This window comes from Salvia splendens, chromosome 12 (assembly GCF_004379255.2).
Source record: "Salvia splendens isolate huo1 chromosome 12, SspV2, whole genome shotgun sequence".
NCBI lineage: Eukaryota > Viridiplantae > Streptophyta > Magnoliopsida > Lamiales > Lamiaceae > Salvia > Salvia splendens.
Window position 1 is genome coordinate 12,485,034 of NC_056043.1, and position 21,233 is coordinate 12,506,266.

At 39.1% G+C, this 21,233-nt stretch overlaps 2 long non-coding RNA genes and 1 other non-coding gene across 4 annotated transcripts; all 3 read right to left on the bottom strand.

Annotated features, from left to right (window-relative positions):
* Positions 1-468: 468 nt before the first annotated feature.
* On the bottom strand, positions 469-574 carry LOC121759785. Its single transcript, XR_006041730.1, has one exon. It is a non-coding gene; the product is annotated as a small nucleolar RNA R71 (small nucleolar RNA).
* A 6,629-nt stretch (positions 575-7,203) lies between these two features.
* Positions 7,204-8,974, bottom strand: LOC121759710. 2 transcript variants are annotated; one of them, XR_006041704.1, is made up of 2 exons: positions 7,586-8,974; positions 7,204-7,463 (listed from the first exon to the last, which is right to left on the bottom strand). It is a non-coding gene; the product is annotated as an uncharacterized LOC121759710 (long non-coding RNA). The 2 variants fall into 2 exon arrangements; XR_006041705.1 differs by having other exon boundaries at positions 7,542-8,974.
* A 7,898-nt stretch (positions 8,975-16,872) lies between these two features.
* LOC121757973 lies at positions 16,873-17,700 on the bottom strand. Its single transcript, XR_006041289.1, has 2 exons — positions 17,386-17,700; positions 16,873-17,150 (listed from the first exon to the last, which is right to left on the bottom strand). It is a non-coding gene; the product is annotated as an uncharacterized LOC121757973 (long non-coding RNA).
* Between the last annotated feature and the right edge of the window lie 3,533 nt (positions 17,701-21,233).

A 21,233-nucleotide genomic window follows, 5' to 3' on the forward strand; every position in this document is an offset into this window, starting at 1 on the left:
GTCCAGCTAGAGAGAATCCTATATTCAGCTCAAGTTCATAAAGTAGTTTCGGGACAGAGTCTGAAACAAAATCAATGGCCAAGAATGAGCATAATGATGCCCCACCACCTGTGGAAAGGTTTGGAGATATCCTTAGATCGGGAGTTGAACACCCAGGAGAGTTTGCCAACGCAAATGACAATGTCAACATTCCACCTCACTACATTAGTTTGGTGAATGGAGGAAACCTTTTCCATGGTCGTGATGATGTAGATCCAACGAGCCATCTGAATGCTTTCTATGAGTTGACGAACTCTCATAGACCTCCAAATGTGGAGCACCATGGGATCAAGAGGGCTTTATTCCCTTTCTCATTGAGAAAAGAAAGCAAGGGAGTGGTATGACTCACTACCGGGCCACAACATAGCAACTTTTGAAGAGTTAAAGTCGAAGTTCCTCTTGGAGTGCAATTCTCCAATGAAGATTAAAAAGTTGAGAGAGGAAATCACTTCATTTCGGCAAAAATATGATGAGTCATTTGCCGAAGCTTGGAAGAGATTTACAGATTTGTAAGGAAATGCCCAAGTCATGGACTAGCTCTGGGGCATGATCTTTTGAATTCTTCAAAGGACTTAATCATGAAGGCACGGGGTTGGTGACTGCAGGGTCAAGTGGGAACTTGGATGATTTGACACATGATGAAGTGAGAGCTCTATTTCAGAGATTGGCGAACAATCAAATGAATTAGCATAGTCCAAGAAAGTTGGTTGTGGGAGATACATTTGACGCTACCAAGGAATTGGAAAGAGCATCAGCAATAGAGGCTCAAGTGGCTGACTTTAGTACTCAAATTTCGTTGATGACGAAAGCCGTCAAATCTATGCAGTTGACTCCTCAATCCCAAGCTGCGACTGTGACAAAGTGTGGGGTTTGCCAAGGAGGACATTATACAGATCAATGTCCAAGTTTGCAAGAAGCTCCTGTGGAAGATGTAAATTATAGTGGGGATAATCGTCAAGGCTACAATCAAGGGCCTCAATACAATCAGCAGAATTAGAGACCCCAGCAAGGAAATTGGAATCAAGCTGGTCCTAGCAACCTTGCGGGTAATCAATGGAGGAGCAATGCCCAACCTCCGTGGTTTGAGAAGAAGTCATCAAGTGATGATCAAGTTGTGCAGATTTACTCCATGACTAATAGTCAAAGGAGAATGATCATTTTAAGGAAAAAATTATTGAGAAGTTTGGCCACATTGATGCCACAATGAAGAACTTGGAGATGATGATAGACCAACTTGCAACGGTTGCACAAACCACATCCCAAGGAGCTATTCCAAGCACCACGATAACGAACCCGAAGGTTAATGAGCAATGCAAAGCAATCATATTGAGAAGTGGGAAAGAGTTAGAGACACTTAGAGAACAAGTGGTACATAGTGGCCCAAACATCTTGCACGCAGGGGCGAACAAGTTGTTAGGCTCACAAACCTCGCACGCAGGGGCGGACGAGGGGAGTGAGTGGGCCACTACAGAAGCTATAGATGGTCTACAAGATAAAGAAGATGCAAGTCAGAGTGATACAAAGAAGAAGAAGTCGTTGAGTCCGGCAACGGATCCTAAGAGACTATTCAATTTCCCATATTGTATCCCGCCACCACCATTTCCAATCGAGAAAAAGAAGAATAAAAGGAGTTCTATCCAGGAGGAGGGATTCAAATGGATGATGAAAGTCATTAGGAAAGTGAATATTGACGTCTCTTTGGTGGATTTGTTCTTGCATTTCCTAAAGTTCTCAAAGTTCTTTAAAGATCTGATGGCAAAGAAGGAGAAAATTCAAGAAGATGGTATAGTAGTATTGAGCGCATTTTGCTCACAGTTGGTGACGGGAAAAATCCCGGCTAAGAGAAGAGACCCCGACAGCTGTGTGTGATCCCTTGTGAGATAGGAGAGAAGAAGTTCCCGAGGTGCCTACTTGATCAAGGCTCAGGAATATCATTGATGGCTTTGAAGACTGTGAGATCAATTGGTCTTGAGGAAAGAATCGAACCAATCAATATTAATCTCTAGCTTGCCAACCACTCAATCATCAAGCCTAAGGGTATTATCGAGGATATATTAATCAAGGTGGATAAGTTAGTGTTGCCGGTTGACTTCATCGTCCTTGACATGGAAGAGGACAAGGACATGCCTATCCACTTTGGTCTGCCATTTTTAGCAACCGGAGATGTTGTGTTGGAGACTAAAACAAACAATGTCACATTTCGAGTTGATCGGGAGAATGTTGTGATTGAGCAGGAGAAGGCGAAGAGGCACTTAATGGAGTTTGGATAGGAAAGTTGCAAAGAAGAAGGTCGAGTTACCGACTATAAACAAAGGCGCTGATCGAGAGGCAACCCAAGTTTTTTATTTATTTTGTTTTCTTTTTATTTTCATATGTCGGAGGTTTTGTTTGCTAAATTCTTTCCTCTAGTATTTATTTTGAATTGCGTGTTTCTTTTTGTTTTGTTTTGTTTGTTGTAGGAGCATATTGGAGCTTATGAGAGAACACACCTACAATTGAAGATACACCCACCCTCCCACCTATATGCTACAAATTTAATGCCAAGTTTGTGAGAGTCTTCTATCCATTTACTTTTTATGTTCTTCTTTGCTTGCATTGAGGACAATGAAGCATTCAAGTTTGGGGGGTTGATTGAGTTTGAATGATTTTTATGCATGATGCATGTTTCTTGGGTGTATTTGTAATACCCCTTACCCGATTAGTTTAATAATCGAATAAATGATAGTCACTTTTTGGTACGGTTCTCAAGTTAGCATAAATTCCTTGATTCTTTTTTTCTTTTAATCCAAAGAAAATTAATTTCCTTTGCTTGACAAACGAAAAATACTGTTATATGATATCTAGAACTAGAGCATAAGCGCATAAGCATGTTCCCAAGATTCTATACATATATTTTTAAATATCTAGATAACGAAGTAAATGAAATGTCCATAGTACATTAGACCTTCTATACATGCCACATCTAACATATCAAACAGAATTCTCCAAACACAAAAAAAAAGAGAGCTAATGACCTGACTTGAGCAGTTGTACAACAAAAGAGTAGTATGATCCTCTAATCTGCAAGGGGGAAGAGAAAGGAGTAAGCTTCAACAAGCCCAGTAGTATATACAACATTAGAGCATAATTTCCGAAGTTAAAGTAAACGTTATGCAACCTATATATTTACAAAATTATTACCATAAATTTTTCTCTCCAGAATCAACATCCTTATCCATGTGCATATATGCTTACTTTCAAAAAAAAAAAACAATACAAGTCTGACCTTTATATCGTCCTCTCTGGATTTTCTAAGACTTACTGAAGTCATAAACATATATCAGTTCATTAAAATATCCAGAAATATGCAGTTATAGTATACATGTCACCACTCACACAGTTTTAACGCAGGTATACATACCGGGTCTATATATATTTATTCATTACCAACCCCAACAACCATTTAAATTCCACGTTCATATAGTCGCCATTGATCTCAATGAATTTACCAGAATCGGTAATCACATATCCATTCATAAAATATATAAGGCAAAATACAAAATAAAAATAAGGCAGTTGATTTCGCTCACCACACCAATTATCGAGTTAAACCCAAAGAATCCATTACAATCTTATTCAAATACCAACACATATACGGATGGCAGATCACTAACATTTTCACATATCCAAACAAATATAGCCCCTTAAGTGCTTAGTGACATACTAGGGGTACACGGACCAGATCAGAAACAGAATCAGAATCAAATTCAGATGCGGATTTTGTCCTCAAGAGGACTCTGCACCGACCACCCATTCATTTAGGGTGCAGACGGATAATCAAACAGATCGCAGATAATCCAGCGATGTTGTCCTATAGCATGCCAATTGTACCCACAGAATACACTCAAGCACGGGGCATAAACAACACTCATTTTCATCAAATTCTTAATTCCAATGATCTTTAACATTACAGATAAACAACTTCTTTTCGCACCATATCATATCAAGTTAAGATTGAATTCCAACTCTCTGAATACCATCACGGATTTACATATCCAGAATCACATAATTCACGCCATACAACATATTCAAACCATATATTGTATCAATGATTAGCACACACTATTATATATACAATTACGTGGACTTAATTCATGAATTAAAATCTAATGAAGAGAATCCTACCTCAAGATCCCAGATACCTTCGACACACGAATCACTTTATTCCTGCTACTTCATGTCCTTGTTATCTCCTATTACCTTCCAATGTATATTTCGCATTCACATAAAATTATATAATCCATATTGTTATCAAAGAAATCTATTTATACACTTAATCCATGCTATTAGTGTTTATCTACTAACCATTATCTTCTAACTTAATTTCATAATATTTATGCATATGTCCCACAAGACATTAAAACTAGTCGAACTACTATTTCTCATTCCAGATTTCACATTAGCAATGAGATCTTCATACACTTTAGGCCATCCGCAATGGGGCGGACGATGGCACGCCCGATGGCGCGCATCGTCCGCCGCACGCTCCCTATACTAAGGGCGCGGAGTATAGGGCGGACGATGGGCATCGTCCGCCCCATTGCGGCCTACGCGGACGATGGCCGCGGACGATAGGCCATCGTCCGCGCCATTGTCCGACCCACTGTGGGCTACGCGGACGATCGACGCGGACGATGGAACGCGGTTTCGTTTTTTATAAATAGAGTTCATTTGTAATTTCATTTCACGATTTCACTTTCGAAACTTATTATTACATTTACATAATTACTACGAAATGGATTCAAGTCCCAATAGTCCGACCCATCTCAAAAAGTAGCCGACTAATGCTGAAAAGGCCCTCAAGAAGTGTACCGACCCCGATGAAGCCGAATATCTCCGGCTTCTAAGATTATTATTTGGGATGTTGTCACTAAGATTATTTAAATGTCAACACATAAATGTTTCTAAACCCATCTCCGTTCCCGAAAACGCTCCCGACCCAGACGACCACCACGTTTGAGTCGTTGGCAACAACGTCGATGGCGAGGACGTTATTGCAGACGCACAAGGCCCTCAAGAAGTGTACCGACCCCGACGAAGCCGAATATCTCCGGGCGTTAATCGATGAGCTGCGTCGGAAGTTGGGAATTGCACCGACTTAGTTGTTTTTTTTTTGTAAGTTGAATGGTGTAACTTTTTTTTATTAATGCGTCGCCATTTGTTATTTAGACGTTTTTTATTTACTCGTTACTTGTTATTTGAAAACATTTAAATTAATTAAACAAAACCATAAAATGATGATGTGGCGCGCCATAGGGCGCCCCACTGCAGGTGGGGGGAAGGAGGATAAAACTGATGACGTGGTGCGCCATAGGGCGCGCCTTAGGGCGCCCCACTGCTGATGCCCTTAATCAAGAGAATAAGGTTAAAACATAAGCATTTCGACGTTGGTCATGTCTTAAGATTTTTACAAACAAGTACTGAACTGGACAACCAAGAAGTCAAAATTCAATGTAAGCAGATAAAAATAAAAGGCATAAATGTCTATTTTTACCCAAACCTAGTAGAATTTTACCCAAACCTAGCAGAACAGAGCAGTCCCATTACAAAAATCATTATAAATTCATTTGAACTCAGTTGAAGCTGAGTTTTGGCCACATAGCAGAAGACACATGAAAGTATGTTCAGTTAAAAATTGGTAAGAAAATGAGATCGTTTACTTGGTTAACTGAAGTCGAATAAAATCTGCCAGAACATGACACAAAAGCTGTCTCACTTATTTCTTTCACCACAACATAATTTCCACTTGTATATTTCAAAATTCATACTATCTAAGATAATCCAAACCATATAATCATCCCAATAATTTCATTAGAATTTCATGTTCAGTTAATTATAATTAATTCCCAAATAAGCATATATCACTTATTGTGAACCTCTTTAATCGAAGTATAAAAAAAATCATCAAGTTTTTCATTCAACTATAGGCTATCCCAAAACATTCTTTACCTAAAATACATTTTTCCCACTGTCCAAAATTAGATTATGCAAGTAAAGTAAATACCCAAGCTAAATCAAATTAGCAAAGTAAGCTTCCATAGCCCTATTGAAGAACTCTATTTATCCCTACATTCAAACACAAAGCCCAACAATTTTTCCATTCACTCCTCAAAGTAGGCTTTGGAACCTAACAAGCCATCAAAACATTGGATTTACACTTAAATTTTATTTAAATTCAAACTGGGGAAGAACTCAAATCTAAACCCTAGCTTGGATAAAAAGAGGAGTGGGGAAGTTACATACATAAAGGATAGACAAGACTATCCTACAGTTATCAAAATTCGGCAATGGTGGCACTAGAAACTGCCGGACAGCAGCAGCGCAGCAGAGAGAGGACGAGGCAGGCGTGAGTGTTTGAACAACGGAAGAGAGATTTAGACAGAGAGAGAAACGTGGTGGAGGAACTTGCGCGATGGTCGCCGGTGAGCAAGATTTTCGCGTGTGTGTAGAGGAGTAGCGGTGGTGAAAGTGTGAATGGCGGTGGGTGTACATATCACATATGGGAGGGAGAGTTAACGTAAGTTCCACAAATGGGAGTTAAATCCTCCCTTTTTCCCATTTCTTTTTCCTTATTCTTTATTTCCTTTTCTTTTATTATTTTCTTTATTTCCTTTTCTTTTATTACTTCTACATACTTCTAATGCATACACCACAACAAATAATCCTCATGAAGAAATTATCTACACACTTCAAGAATTTAATTTTCTTAATAAACCAACATACTAAGTTATACTAATTAAGACTTATAAAGTATTTTATATCCGACCTCCAACGCAGTTGAACTAAATTTTAAATTTGTGATTTTTGGGTCGTTACAGTATTGTATAGTGTTTTGAATCAATGTAACTGACGGGTGCATGCTAGATTCTTGGCGTATTGATTTATTTGAAAGAACATTTTGTGACTACAACTGATTTCTTGAGTTGAGGAGAGTATGAAAGTCATATGTCCCGTGGAAATTATCTGTAATGACCGCCCCTTTTCACATCCGTTAGACGACGATGAAATCGGATGAATAAATTAAAATTCCTAAATTGGCTTATGAATGGAAGTATTTATTTTCGTGAACGAGTAGTGTTGATTAATTCGTAAGGGAAATAAAACCTAAAGTATATACGAACGAAATAAAAAGAATTTGTGCTCTCTTTATCGCTTCCCAAATTAAACATTATGAAATCATACAAGAAATGAGAACTAAGAACATAGTCTAGCTAAGTATATTGCATACATCAAGGTGTCTAAGTTACAAATATGGATGTACAAGTGTTTAAAAGAAATAAGCATGTGCCTATCCTTCGAGCCAAGTCACGCATTACGCCGAGTCCGAAACGACCTTGGACTGAGATATTTTTTTAAACCACGAGGTAGGCTATTGACTCCAAAACCTACAATATGGAAACCTGAGTTGAAGCAAGATCAATAGGACAACGAGCAGGCTAAGTTAAAGGAGAAAAAAAAAGAACCTGCTGCATAACAGAAGGAAACAAATGGAAATGGACAGCAGGACCTTTTCAGAGAGAGTAGGAGGGAGTCACCCATATGGGGCAGCCGCAGTAGTGCAGCAACTTGCATCCCAGCCCGTGTCCAGCCGGCATTTCCACTCCAGCAGCTGCAGATACCCTGCAAGGCTGCATTTGGCAGCTCGTACCCTCATTTTACATCTGCCACAGCCGAGAATATCAACTACAAATCCCTGCCATTCTAGTGCACCTGCCACAAGAAAAACGAATTTCATAAATGAGCTGAGCTACCCTGCAAAAAGACAACAAATGAGGCTGTACAAACACATTTAATACACGAGTACGCTCCTGCCTTGGTGCAGAAAAATCAGCCAAAGGACCCTTTTCCCTACACTAATAGCAACCTTGCAGTTTTCAGTTACAACCACCCTATATAAATACTCCATGCCCATCGGTTCTACTCTCTACCACCACAACATATTCACTCAACTAGGTAGCAAGTTGGAGAGTGAGGGGAATCAAAGCTAGAAGTAAGGAGAGGCAAAACATTGTGAAGTGAAGGTAACTTCACTCCGTTTCAGGTTCATTTTGAACGCCATATCATCATGTAGGAATTTAAAGCATGTTAGAACGACACTACTCCATATCGGAACAGTATGATAGAATAGGAAGGGATAGTAAAACTTCCACACACTCCTGCCTCGTTTAGTCATGCATAACATAGGAAATTAGAAGCCTATCATACAAGTGAAACGAAGGAACCATAGGATACTGTCGCCACTTTTGCTCTATCTACCAGGCAACACCTCAATTAATCTGTAGACTATACCAACGAATAGGAACGAACTGAAAATTCGCCAACCAGAGATCCTACCTAGATCAAAACCATAATGCTACTAAATCACATACAACACTTCAATAAAATGAAATTTAAGAACAAAAAAAAAGAGAAAGGGGACTTAGCTTGCACGAGGCCGACGGACGACGGAGCCCCGACGACTGCCGCAAGACAGCCGTTGTGTCGACGGCGAAGGGACGGCGGGCGTTGGTGTACGGAGCGACGGAGGCGGCGCACCGAGCCTCGCTGAGTGGGGCTGAGGCAGAGGCCTCACGGGGTGGAATCGAGCCTTATTTACGAGTCCGGATTGAAAGGAGAGATGGCGGGTTCCGACCGCGGTAAAACTCGGAGACGACAGCGATTGATCGAGAGAGTATTGGCCGGGGCGGTGGTGGCCGACGGGCAAGGCGACGTCGAGCCTTGTTCTGCTCAAAATTGTGCCTTCCCCACTTGAAATTCGTCTAACTTAAAAAGGGAAGATAGGGATGAGATGGAAAGGAACAGAGGCGGGGGCTTTCTCGGAGGTGACGGCGAGCAGCGGCTGGTGGTGTCGTCGCCGAGAAGGGAGGAGGTGTCGATTGAACTAGAGTTCCAAGGATTTGGGATTTAGAAATTGAATTGAAAAAAAAAGAGAAGAGGGAAGAAGAGAGGGACTAGACGTCCCCAAACCGAACCGAACCGGCCCGGAACCGTCACCGGCGTTTCCGAACCGGAACCATCGGTGACGGTTCGAACCGTGCCAGGAACCGCCGGTTCCCCCTGGCCGGTTCAGGTTTCATTTGTGCGCAAACCGTAACCGGCGGTTTTGAACCGCCGGTTTCGTCGGAGAACCGGCGGTTCGGCGGTTTTGACAGCTTTTCATGCCTATTTCCGACCTACACACTAGGCTTTTCAGAAACCGTCAGCGGAATCGCCGGTTTTCGAAAATTTGAATTTTTGATTTTTTTTAATTTAATTTAATCACATTTTTCCCCTATAAATACCCCCTTCCTCTTCATTTCTACTCACCCCATTCTTGTGTTAATAAGTCTTTCTCTTCTCAATCTCAATTTCTCTATTCTCTATCCCCATACTCTCTAATTGCTCAAGTTGTTTACGTTATTTGCGCTCATAATTTACTCACGTTGTTTATGTTATCATATTCACACAATCACACTATTCTCTATTCTCCACTTTCAATTTCCATAAATATCATGTCTTCATCTCGTCGTCGTGGTGATCGGGGCAAGGGAATTGCCCAAGATCAAAGTGATACTCGTCGTCGACGTGCCCCTACTAGAGCACAAGTTACGGAGGAGGTGGGAAGGGGAGCAGCTCTTCGAGCACAAGTAAGTTCTAATATGTTTTTGTTTTTTTAAATTCATTTTTATTAAATTCATAATTTCATTTTTTAACATCTATGTGTCTATGTGTTTTATTTTTGTTAGTATTTTTACTTAATTGTATAATTTTCGTAGGAGGAATAAGATCGAAATGCGGCCTTGTTACTTGCCCTCGCCGACCAAGAAGGGGGGCATTCACATTCGGCTTCGCATTTCGAATACGATGTGAATCTATCATCGGATTCGGATGAAGGCGATGATGGATCGCATCAATTCCCCCCTTCTAGCACCGGCCAAGTTGGCGAAAATGATGAGGAGGCCAATGCTCCTCCTCCTTCAGGACGACAAAAGAAGAAGATGCCTCCAAAGTTGAAATCCGATATTTTCACCAAACATTACAAGAAGGTCCCGGTGGTAATTTCAAATCCTAATGATCCGACCACTACCATAGAGACCAATGAGTTCAAAGCATATTGTAACTATTGTGAGAAAGTCTATCCATTTGAAACCGGTGGGGGATATGGTACTCTCCATCGCCATTTGAAGGTAAAACATCCCGTGGAATATGGGTATATTAAGTCCCAAAGCCAAATAAACTTTCCTGCCGGCTCATCATCTCAAACAGGTACGTCTCTATTTAAATATGATCCCAAAAATGTTACCGATGCTATGGTAAGATGGGCGGCAATGAAGCATTTTCCGTTTAATTTTTTTAATGACAAAAAAATGAAGTTACTATGCAAACCGCATTTAATGTTGCTACAAAAAGAATTCCCCCCTCAACTGCTCAAAGATCTAACAATCGACAGTTTTTTGATAAAAAAAAAGAGAACTAGGAAAATTTTTATCTACCTTTGGGACACAAAGTTAATATTTGATCTGATGTGTGGACGGATTCTTACCATAGAAATTCTTACATGGGAATTTCATGTCATTTTATAGATATTAGTTGGACTTTAAATAAACGTTTAATTGGTTTTAGACAATTTCCTTCACCACACACCGCACAAGCAATTGCATCTTTAATTATTCAAGTTTTGAATGATTATGATTTATGCAAAAAAAATATTTTCGGTTGGTTTTGATAATGCAACCGCTAACACTGCAAATATACCCGAATTAATTGCGGCTTGGTCCCCGGTGATAAGTGGTAAGTATTTTCACCAAAGATGTATATGTCATATTTTAAATTTATGTGTACAAGATGCTTTGTCTTTATGGCAAAGACATATTCAACCTATTACAACAGTTGTATCCTTGATCCACTGGAAGCCTCATATTGGCAAGGCGTGGAAGAAGTATTGCCATTCGAAGAAAAATAAGGTACACAACTTTTAATTTAGATGTGTCTACTAGATGGAATTCTACATATAATATGTTGCATTCTACATTAGATCATATAGAATAATTGATTGATTTTTATAGAACTTTCCTTGTAGGTGATTTATATCTAACCTCTTCTTGTTGGGATCAAAGCATGAGTTTATTTAAATTATTCAAAGGTTTTAGAAATGCCACCATTGAGTTATCGGGTGTGTATTATTGCACATCCGTTCGAGTTTGAGAACATTGCATGTATATATCACGTGGTTTTAAAACTGCAATGAAAAATTCCGTAAATAATCCTGAATTAATGTGTGTTTTATATTATATGATTTAAAAATGGCTTAAGTATTTCAATGAGACCCCAACGGTGTTTTTGCTTGCAAAAGTTTTGGATCCAAAATGGAGACTAGTTGGTACTTTAAAAATTTTAGAATTTTATTACAACAATTTGGCTTCTATTGATCTTGAACCACTCCGAGCTTTGCAATCGAATGACGAGGGACGACGACAGCAACAAAAACTAGCCCAAGCATTCCAAATAAACCTCCCCCACTTCTCAACCATGCAAAGAAGTTTTGAGTTCGACTTGCGGGCTCTCTTTCACGATTACGAAGCCAAGTACAACAGTACCCACCAAGTGAGACCTAGACCCCCCGTCAAACACATAACTTTGGCTTCTTCCAAGTTGATGACCACGACGGCAAATTCGACAAGTGAGTTAGATTTTTATTTTGACTCACACTTTTCTTTCAATGATGAAGAAGGAGGTCCCGTTCCGCAACAAATCGACGTCCTAGATTGGTGGGGATCACACGAGAAAGATTTTCCCATCCTTGCATCAATGGCCAAGGAGATCTTTTCGGTTCCGGCTTCCACTGTCGCCGTCGAGTCCGCCTTTAGTGTTGGAGGCAACGTCTTGGACGACAGAAGAAGTAGACTCACTGGGCAAAACATGGAAGCCACCATGTTACTTGATGATTGGTGCTCCGCCGAAATTAGAGACCAAGAATCGGATTGGGACAATCAAGTATTACAACCCGGCCAAGACTACTTTCCCGACGAAGAGTAGGCCAATTCCTCCGATCAAGCCAAATAGGTAAGCAAAGTAAGAAAACTACGTGGACTTTGATTCCAAAATGCAATTGAGCATTAAGGATACGTAGGCATCTCAACTTAAAATTTAAATTTAAGTTGAGCTCAAGTCCTTTTCCTTTATTTCTTTTTTCTCCCATTTGTTTCGAATATGTAATTTGTAAATTGTAATCAAGACTTTAAGTTTTTTATAATTTATAATTTTTAAGTTGTAATTTGTAAATTTTAAGTTGTAATTTGTAATTTTAAAGTTGTAATTTGTAATATAGTTGAAATTTGTATCAATAAAGTTGCATTTGTACATCGCATTATTCTAATTTTATTTATGCAAGTATATTTACATTTTTTACTTGAATTACAATTTTAACAAAAAAAATAAAAAGTAAACATGAACCGCCGAACCGGCCCAGAATCGGACAGGAACAGGCAGTTCCGGACCATGACGTGAACCGCCGGTTCACGGTTCAGGAACCAGAACTGTCCAAGCTAGGACGGGCCGGTTCAGGTTCAAGAAAATCTTGAACCGTGAACCGCCGGTTCCCGAACCGTGGTGACGTCTAAGAGGGACCGACGAACTTGGGGAGTATTTTGGGCCAGTGTAAATTTTAATTGGGCCACTACAAATAAATTCCTTTTGGACCATGAATTGAATTTAGTTTAGGGCTGCTTTTAATTCCTCAGGCCGCCGAATTAAATGTTATTGGGCCGTAGTCTCTCTTATTTGGATTTGGCCATGATAAAAAAAAGGAGAAGTTAGTCATGTTATACCATGTCAAATAAATGATTAAATGGAACTTATATTAATTTTAAGCAAATTAAGTATTTTTAAGTTAATTAAGTATTTAAATCCAAGAGGATTTAAATTTGTAAATGGACTTATGATAATTTAAATCATAACATGAGCCGCTAATTAAAACGTCGAATTTGATTTATAGACCCTTCTACTGTCTTGCCAAACTTAAATAATGGATAGCCGCTATTTAACTTCGCGGAAATAAAGTTAAGATATTTAGAATTTAACCAATGCACGAATAATCCGACAAATGCCCAAATAATTGAATCATTTGATTTAATTAATGATTAAAGATTTTATGGATTTAGGAAGAAAGGAAATAAAGATGATCACATGCTTAGAAGTCCATACATGCTAGAAATAATTACTTAGGTCTAATTCAAGTATTATTTGCTTATAAAAGGGGCATCGTCGCAAGACAAGTAAAAGCAAGTCGAGGAATGCTCGTTTGAGAATTTAAGCAAACGAGGTGGGCTTTTCTTTCAAAATGTGATTTTATGTGAAAACGTGTATATATTGAATGAGTTGTCATGCCATGTTTTGTTTATGATTACCTATCTGTTGGCTATGCCAAGCATGTTAAATCGAATTCGGGTCGCAGTAGGGCCGCAAACCCTACTCAGACTAGTGTACACATATGGGACTGTGTGCTAGCTTTCGAGTTGGCCGGTCCAGTGACCGTCGTGGAATGTGGCCACATTCCCGGTTCACACAAGATCAGATATGGTATGTTAAGATATGTTATGTGACTGCGCAGTCAAATTTATGAGAAGATAAAGGATTTAGTGACCGGGGAATTTATTTAAAGAAAAACCGTGCGCTCACTCAAGTATGGCTGACAACTAAATGAGAAAATGTTTTTGGCACTAAGTCCACTGGGTATATCAAATACTCAGCCTTGCATGTTGTTTTCTTAACGTGCATGTTGATCGTGATCGGAGCGAGGAGGTGTTGGGAGAGACTCATAAATAAGTAGCTAGGTAGCTGATTTAATATGTCTCAATACATATTACTTCGTCTTGGAACCTTCCGCTGCATGTTTAAGCATTGTTCTAGCAAGACAACGCACTTGGTTAATTACTGTGATTTCGATTTGGTTGTACCCTTTCCTTCTAAGACGTCTTCCCTTGAATTACGTACTTCTTTATGACAAGCTTATGACCAATGGGTTTAATTTAGTTGCGAAATAGCTACACTCACTGTTACTAGGGAGTTGTGGTTGTGACATTATTTTGGATTGATTTGCTTTATTGAGTTGCGTGCTTGCATTCATATGTGTTAATGATAACGGACGATAAGGCACTAGGATGAACTCCATGGCCAAATATTCACATGCCTAGTCCAACAAATGATCCCCTAGAAGCCACTTTGAGCTTATTCCCTATTTTTTGTACAAACACTTAGCCAATCACTTAGCTACTAAAATAAGCCTCATTTTTGCCTCATTAATAAACCTTACTACTATTTGGGTGCTAAATACAAGTTTGAGCTTTGTTGATTGTGTTGTAAGTGTTGGGTGGTGTTCTATAAAGTGTAGAGATTTTCAGATTTGATGTTAAGTATAAAAATTGAGAATGAAGTTCTTTGAGCTTTGATGTTGGGAGAGACTCATAAATAAGTAGCTAGGTAGCTGATTTAATATGTCTCAATACATATTACTTCGTCTTGGAACCTTCCGCTGCATGTTTAAGCATTGTTCTAGCAAGACAACGCACTTGGTTAATTACTGTGATTTCGATTTGGTTGTACCCTTTCCTTCTAAGACGTCTTCCCTTGAATTACGTACTTCTTTATGACAAGCTTATGACCAATGGGTTTAATTTAGTTGCGAAATAGCTACACTCACTGTTACTAGGGAGTTGTGGTTGTGACATTATTTTGGATTGATTTGCTTTATTGAGTTGCGTGCTTGCATTCATATGTGTTAATGATAACGGACGATAAGGCACTAGGATGAACTCCATGGCCAAATATTCACATGCCTAGTCCAACAAATGATCCCCTAGAAGCCACTTTGAGCTTATTCCCTATTTTTTGTACAAACACTTAGCCAATCACTTAGCTACTAAAATAAGCCTCATTTTTGCCTCATTAATAAACCTTACTACTATTTGGGTGCTAAATACAAGTTTGAGCTTTGTTGATTGTGTTGTAAGTGTTGGGTGGTGTTCTATAAAGTGTAGAGATTTTCAGATTTGATGTTAAGTATAAATCTTGAGAATGAAGTTCTTTGAAAGGAAAAAGACGGCCTGCAAATAGTAAAAGTCGAGGCCTATGGAAAAGAAAACAAAAAAAAAAGAAAATGAAAAAAGACTTAAAAAGAAAAGAAAAAAAGTGAAATAAAGTTAGAACTTCAATTGCTTTGTAAAGACGTAATCTTCTCTAGAAAAGATCTCAAGTTTGGGGAGTGAAAGTGTGGGTTGTAAAATGTTTTTTGTTTGGTTCTTTGAAAGGAAGTTGTAGGAGTGAAGAATTTGACACTCAAATATGTAGTTTTTGAGCTACTATCCATATTTATCCTACCACATCCCTAGCCCCATTACAACCTTTGAATAAAGACCTTGGACTTTATTGTTGTTGCATAATGGGTGTTTTGTAAATGGCTTGGTAGAGTTAAAGAAGTTAGATGTGAAATCTGTGGGTCTATGTGATAAGTATTGCTTGACAAGTCAATGACGACGGAAGTGCACCTTGACTTGAAGTTCTAGGTGGATGAGTGATGGTTTTTTAGAGTCGGAAATTTTGATTGGAAATGTTGGGGGTTTAAATTTTGTCATCCACGTCCCTACTTGATTCTCTTTTATGAAAAATTTTGAGAAAACGTTAGTGAGTTAAGTTTTGAAATATTGTGCTTTAAGTCGTCTTACTCGAAGGCGAGCAACTAAATAAGTTTAGGGGTATGTGATGTAAATCAAATAATGTTAATTCTACTCCAGGTTTTCTCTTTTTTTTATATATTAAAATCATATATCAATTAATCATTAAAGTTTGATTATTATATATTAGTTGATAGATGCACATGTGGAGTGAAGGCATACAATGTCCAAATTCTTTTATCCTACCACCGTTATCTTCGTCTTTGAAATAGATTCGAGTGGGTCCCTTGTACGTCTCAATCGGAGCTCGGATGAAGAAGTTATGGTCATTTGATGACGGCTGCGCGGAGTAGTGTGAACCCGGTGAAAATGCCAGGGTTGGCACCATTTCTCTCGGGTCGGTGGATTTTCTTGAAAACTGCCGAATTTTAGTTTTCAAATTGATTTTTGGAACAGGTTTTGGGGGATATTCAGAGATTCTCAGACACGAAAAGGGGGAGGAAAAGAGAGAAAGAGAGGAGGAAGAAGAGAAGGAAGAAATTACAGCCAACATTCCGACGATTCGGCTCCAAATCTCAATTCCACTCAACGAGAGCATGCTTCCTATGGTTTTCATTGTGATTTTTACCATGTGATTAGGCTAAACTCTCAATGTTGCTCCAAGTTGTGATTTATGCTCGTTTGAATGTATCTACACCTTGAATTCACGTTTTGACATCGTTGATGTGTTTAATGCTAGATTTTATCACTTTAGAGTCCTCTATCGTTATAGATGTTTAATCCTTGTTTATCGTCTCTTTAACATAGACTTGGATGGACTAATCAATTGATGTGTTGTTGAATTTGAATTGTTTAAAAGATAATTTGACAACGGATTAGGTAAGTTTATATAGTAGTTGATCTTTTGTTCCCGCGCTTCCGCGGGAATTTAATATCTTTGAAAGTTAGTTCATGGAACAAGTAGGAGTGTGAGCATTTGGGTTTCGATTCGGTTTTTTATCCAAACCGAACCGAAAAACCGAATTTAGGTGAAAATTAAAAACGAACCGAAGACGAAAACCGAACTATAAAAACCTAATTAAACCGAAAAACCAAAATTATATTAGATTTAAAAAAACCGAAAAACCAATAAACCGAAAAACCAAAATTAAAACCAAGTATTCACAATAAAACCATAGCATGATTAACATCTCAACCAACAAAAATAAATATTTAGGCTACAACATCACCATCAACAAAAATAAAATTTCATAAATATGTAGGCAACATGATTAACTAATGGAGATTTCATTGTGGTCACTCTTCAATATCTGTTCAACTTCTCTGCAAGTTCCTTTCTAGATCTAAAGCCTTCGTAACTTTTTCTTGCTCAAACTTCCAAATACCAAGGACATCTCCAGCAGTTTCACTTTTATTATTAAACACCTACAAGATGAAACATTAAGAAAATTACAACAATATTATTGAAAATGCTAATAACAGTAGAAGGAAAATGCTCAATTTGACGATATGTCCATATGAAATCAGTAAACTGGAGAAAATTACACTCAATTTCAACATATTAAAATTACAACACACAATTTCATCATCTAACAAAGTAACAATATATAAACTATATAGCTCAATATTGAAATTTTAAATCTGGGCATGGACATCTTACCCTTTAATGCATAACCATAAGTCTGAATTTGTACCTAGCTTCCTGGAGGCGGCGTGGATGGGTGAAGGGCGGAGGCGATGGATGGTCAGATGGAGAGGCGACGAAGTGGGGACGGGAAGTAGCGGACTGAAGCACAGCTGCAGGGCGGAGGCAACGGACTGGAGCACGACTGTAGGGCGGAGGCGACCGGCCGGAGGCGACGATCTGGAATCTGGAGGAGATAGCCGTCGATTTGGACTTGGGAGGATTGGAGATGGGGAGTTTTTGGTTTAGAGATTGGAGATAAAGAATGGAGGCGGAATGAATTTCATTCTATTAGGGTTGGAGTTTTAATTATTCTCTCTCTATATATAAATAATTAATATATTAAATATAATTCGGTTTTTTCGGTTTTTCAGTTATTTTTTTTACATCCGAACCGAAAAACCAAAATTTTTAAAATTTTAAAACCGAACCGAACCGAAAACTGAAAAAGCTGAACCGAATTTCAAATTTTCGGTTTGGATCGGTTCAGATATTCGGGTTTTGATTTTTTTGGTCACCCCTAGGAACAAGTGTTCAGCTAACTGGGAACTATACGTCGCAAACATTTTCAGTGCACGCGATTAGGTTGATTAATTAGTCCCAAAATATGTGTTTTTGATGTAGGTGTAGAATGATTCAAGTCTAATGAGCAACTTGGAGTGACATGTCTTTCCGCTTGTGAAATCTTCTTGTTTTAATTTTGTCAACATCTTTCAAAACCAAAAATCAAACCTCTATGTTTTTTATATGCTTTTAAGTGTAAGCAATCTTTCACCTCCATGTGGGTCGACACTCTTTTACTGCAACTACATCTGTACTCTTCAGAAAGGTTGTAATTTTGGAGTTATTTTATAGACTTGTGTGTTATTAAGTTTAACTGTGTGAACTGAATTTAAGACTCGAAAAGTACACAAACATTCCATGTAGTAAAGTTGAAATAGCATATAGTGAATCGTTGTTATCATTAATTGAACCTTTTTGCAGGCTTGCTACATAGATAGGGTTGTCTACCGGATAAGGATGGTGGTTCGGTGAATTCCTACTATCTGGAACTGGACATCACTACTACTTAGGAAAAGAGGTCACATGGAATTCAACAATGGTGGTGTCATTGGAAGAGGAAGCATAGAAGATATTGTCGACCCGGTCTCCATAAGCTCTATACATCGACAAGGATGCAATCATCGTGCTGCACCTGCCACTGGCAATGCTCTACCAACTGCTGATGCCATTGCCCATGCTTCATTGCTGATGCTCCTGCAACTGATGATGCTCCTCCAAAAGGAAGATGAATTCAAAAGTTCAATAAGGGGGCTGCAGCTATAACTGCACTAAAAATGGTTGGTATGGAAGTTGAAGAAGGTGAGCAAGATGTTTCAAATCTCCAATCGATAACATAACATAGGCTATGGAAGAGGATCAATAGGATGATCCGGAATGGATTGATCTCATAGAAAAAATGATGAAAGTGCAAATTAGTTGTTGAAGGCATGACAATTTTGCCCAAGATTAACTTTGGAAAGAAAGACGTAAGTTAAAAAGTTGGAATGTAAAACAAGGGTGGTGTAAACATTTGAATGTGGTCTGTTGTGTATTACATTTGACATTTGATTTAGAGTGAATTAAAAATAATTTGTATTCTAATTTATACTGATATTTTTTTTACTTCTTATTTACATCTATCTTTTGAGTTTTTTTGTATTTATGGTTCAATACACGTAACTAATGCAGGAGACAAATGAATTTTGTGAATAAGTAACTAAAGGAGTATCACACAACAAAGAGTTGGAGGTATACATATACTTAGCAGGGTTTAGAAGCGTGCATTGTGATATTTATGTCTAATTTTCTTTTCATATTATGAATATAGGACGACAACGTGGATGCTCAAATTGCATTTGCATTAGAAGCGTGCATGGCTAGCAGATGATGACGACTTCTTTCCAGAACTGAACCGAGCTGAACACAAAATACAAGTATGCAATGAGATAAAAATCACTCAAAAATGAACTAAAAATGAGTCAATAGTGCACTAAACATACTACAAAGTGAACTATTTCTATCCAGATTCTCACTGTGTCTGTTTGGTCTTCTATTTGGCATTAGAGTGATGTATATTATGCTTACAGTGAACTATATTGTGTTGATAGTGATGTGCATTATGCTTATCATGAAGCATATTGATACGTACAATATCTCTACGAATATCCCCAAATCTCTCTTATTTAGTTTAGTATTGATTTAGCATATCTTTCCATATATTCTTAGTATCTTTATTTCTTATTCCCTAAGTCAGAGTAGTCTTATAAATAGGAGATATTGTATTCTTCTATTTCAATCAAGAAATATGAAATTATCTTTTTAGCTTTTATCGTATTTTATCTTTTTGCAATCCTAAATCTTGGTTTGACCGACCGGCAAAGCTCCGGCGACTGTCTTTTATCGTGTTAAGGGAACTTCACCCTTAACAATTGGTGCTTCCATTGATGAACTCATCATGTCCGATTTTCAAGCAGGAGTAGGGCGCACGGACCCTATGTGTTCGCTGCCCTCAATTTCAGATCTGGCGTTAACGCAGCGGCGTCGGACTCGCCACCCATTGTTCCGATCCGTGTCATGTTCAAGTATCTGGTCGCTAGCATGGCCAGGATAGAGGCGAGGATGGACGATTACGATCGTCGGCCTCCCTCGTCGCGACAACCAGCGCGCCCCGATCCGGAGCCGCTCTACAGCCGACCTATCCCAAGATCACTAGATGTGGCCATGCCCTATGCCCCACCGCACCCCGCGGTTACCGTCACGACACCACATCTGCCGGCAATCGCCCCGTTCTTGAATCTGCATGATGGGTTTCGCCCAAACCCTAATGTGGCGCCGACCTCATGGCGTTCACGTGACGCCCAGCGCCTGGTCCAGCCTGAGACACAGTCTCCGTGGGTTCTGCCCCTCACATCACGTGCTCCCTTGGCGTGGGATTTGCCTCCCCCGTCGTGCGCACACACTTCGTGGGATCCACCTCTCGCGTCGCGCACCCCCACGGCATGGGATGCTTGGGGTCCTCGTTTCAGCGATCATCAAACTCACGGAGGAAGGCCGTCGTGGGACCCACCAGGGCAGCAACACACCTACTGGGAACAACACCAGGAGTCCGTGCTTGACTAGCCACCATCGCAACGCTGGCCCTCCTACTGAGTTCCCTTAACACGATAAAAGGCAGTTGCCGGAGCTTTGCCGGTCGATCAAACCAAGATTTAGGATTGCAAAAAGATGAAATACGATAAAAGCAAAAAAGATAATTTCATATTTCTTGATTGAAATAGAAGAATACAATATCTCCTATTTATAAGACTACTCTGACTTAGGGAATAAGAAATAAAGATACTAAGAATATATGGAAAGATATGTTAAATCAATACTAAACTAAATAAGAGAGATTTGGGGATATTCGTAGAGATATTCTACGTATCAACTCTCCCTCGGTTAAAATCCACCTTGTCCTCAAGGTGGGAACCACGACACAATGAAGAGCTTCATGAACAAAAGCTTTGGCGAGCTATTCCCTCCTGGATCAAACGCACACCGAATAGGGAAGCGTCTCCCTTCCTCATACCTATCAAAAATCATCAAAGGAGGACCAATGTGATTATCAAAATTCATCGTTAAAATGGATAGCTTGTCAACAAGTCCAAGAACACTCAAATATAGCGTGTCATTGCGCGGCGAGATCAACCGTGCATCACCGTCAAGCAATGTTGGTCGGTGATTCATTCCTACAACATCACCACCATGCAAATCCCGTGTAACTTGCCACTCGCTCTCTCTGT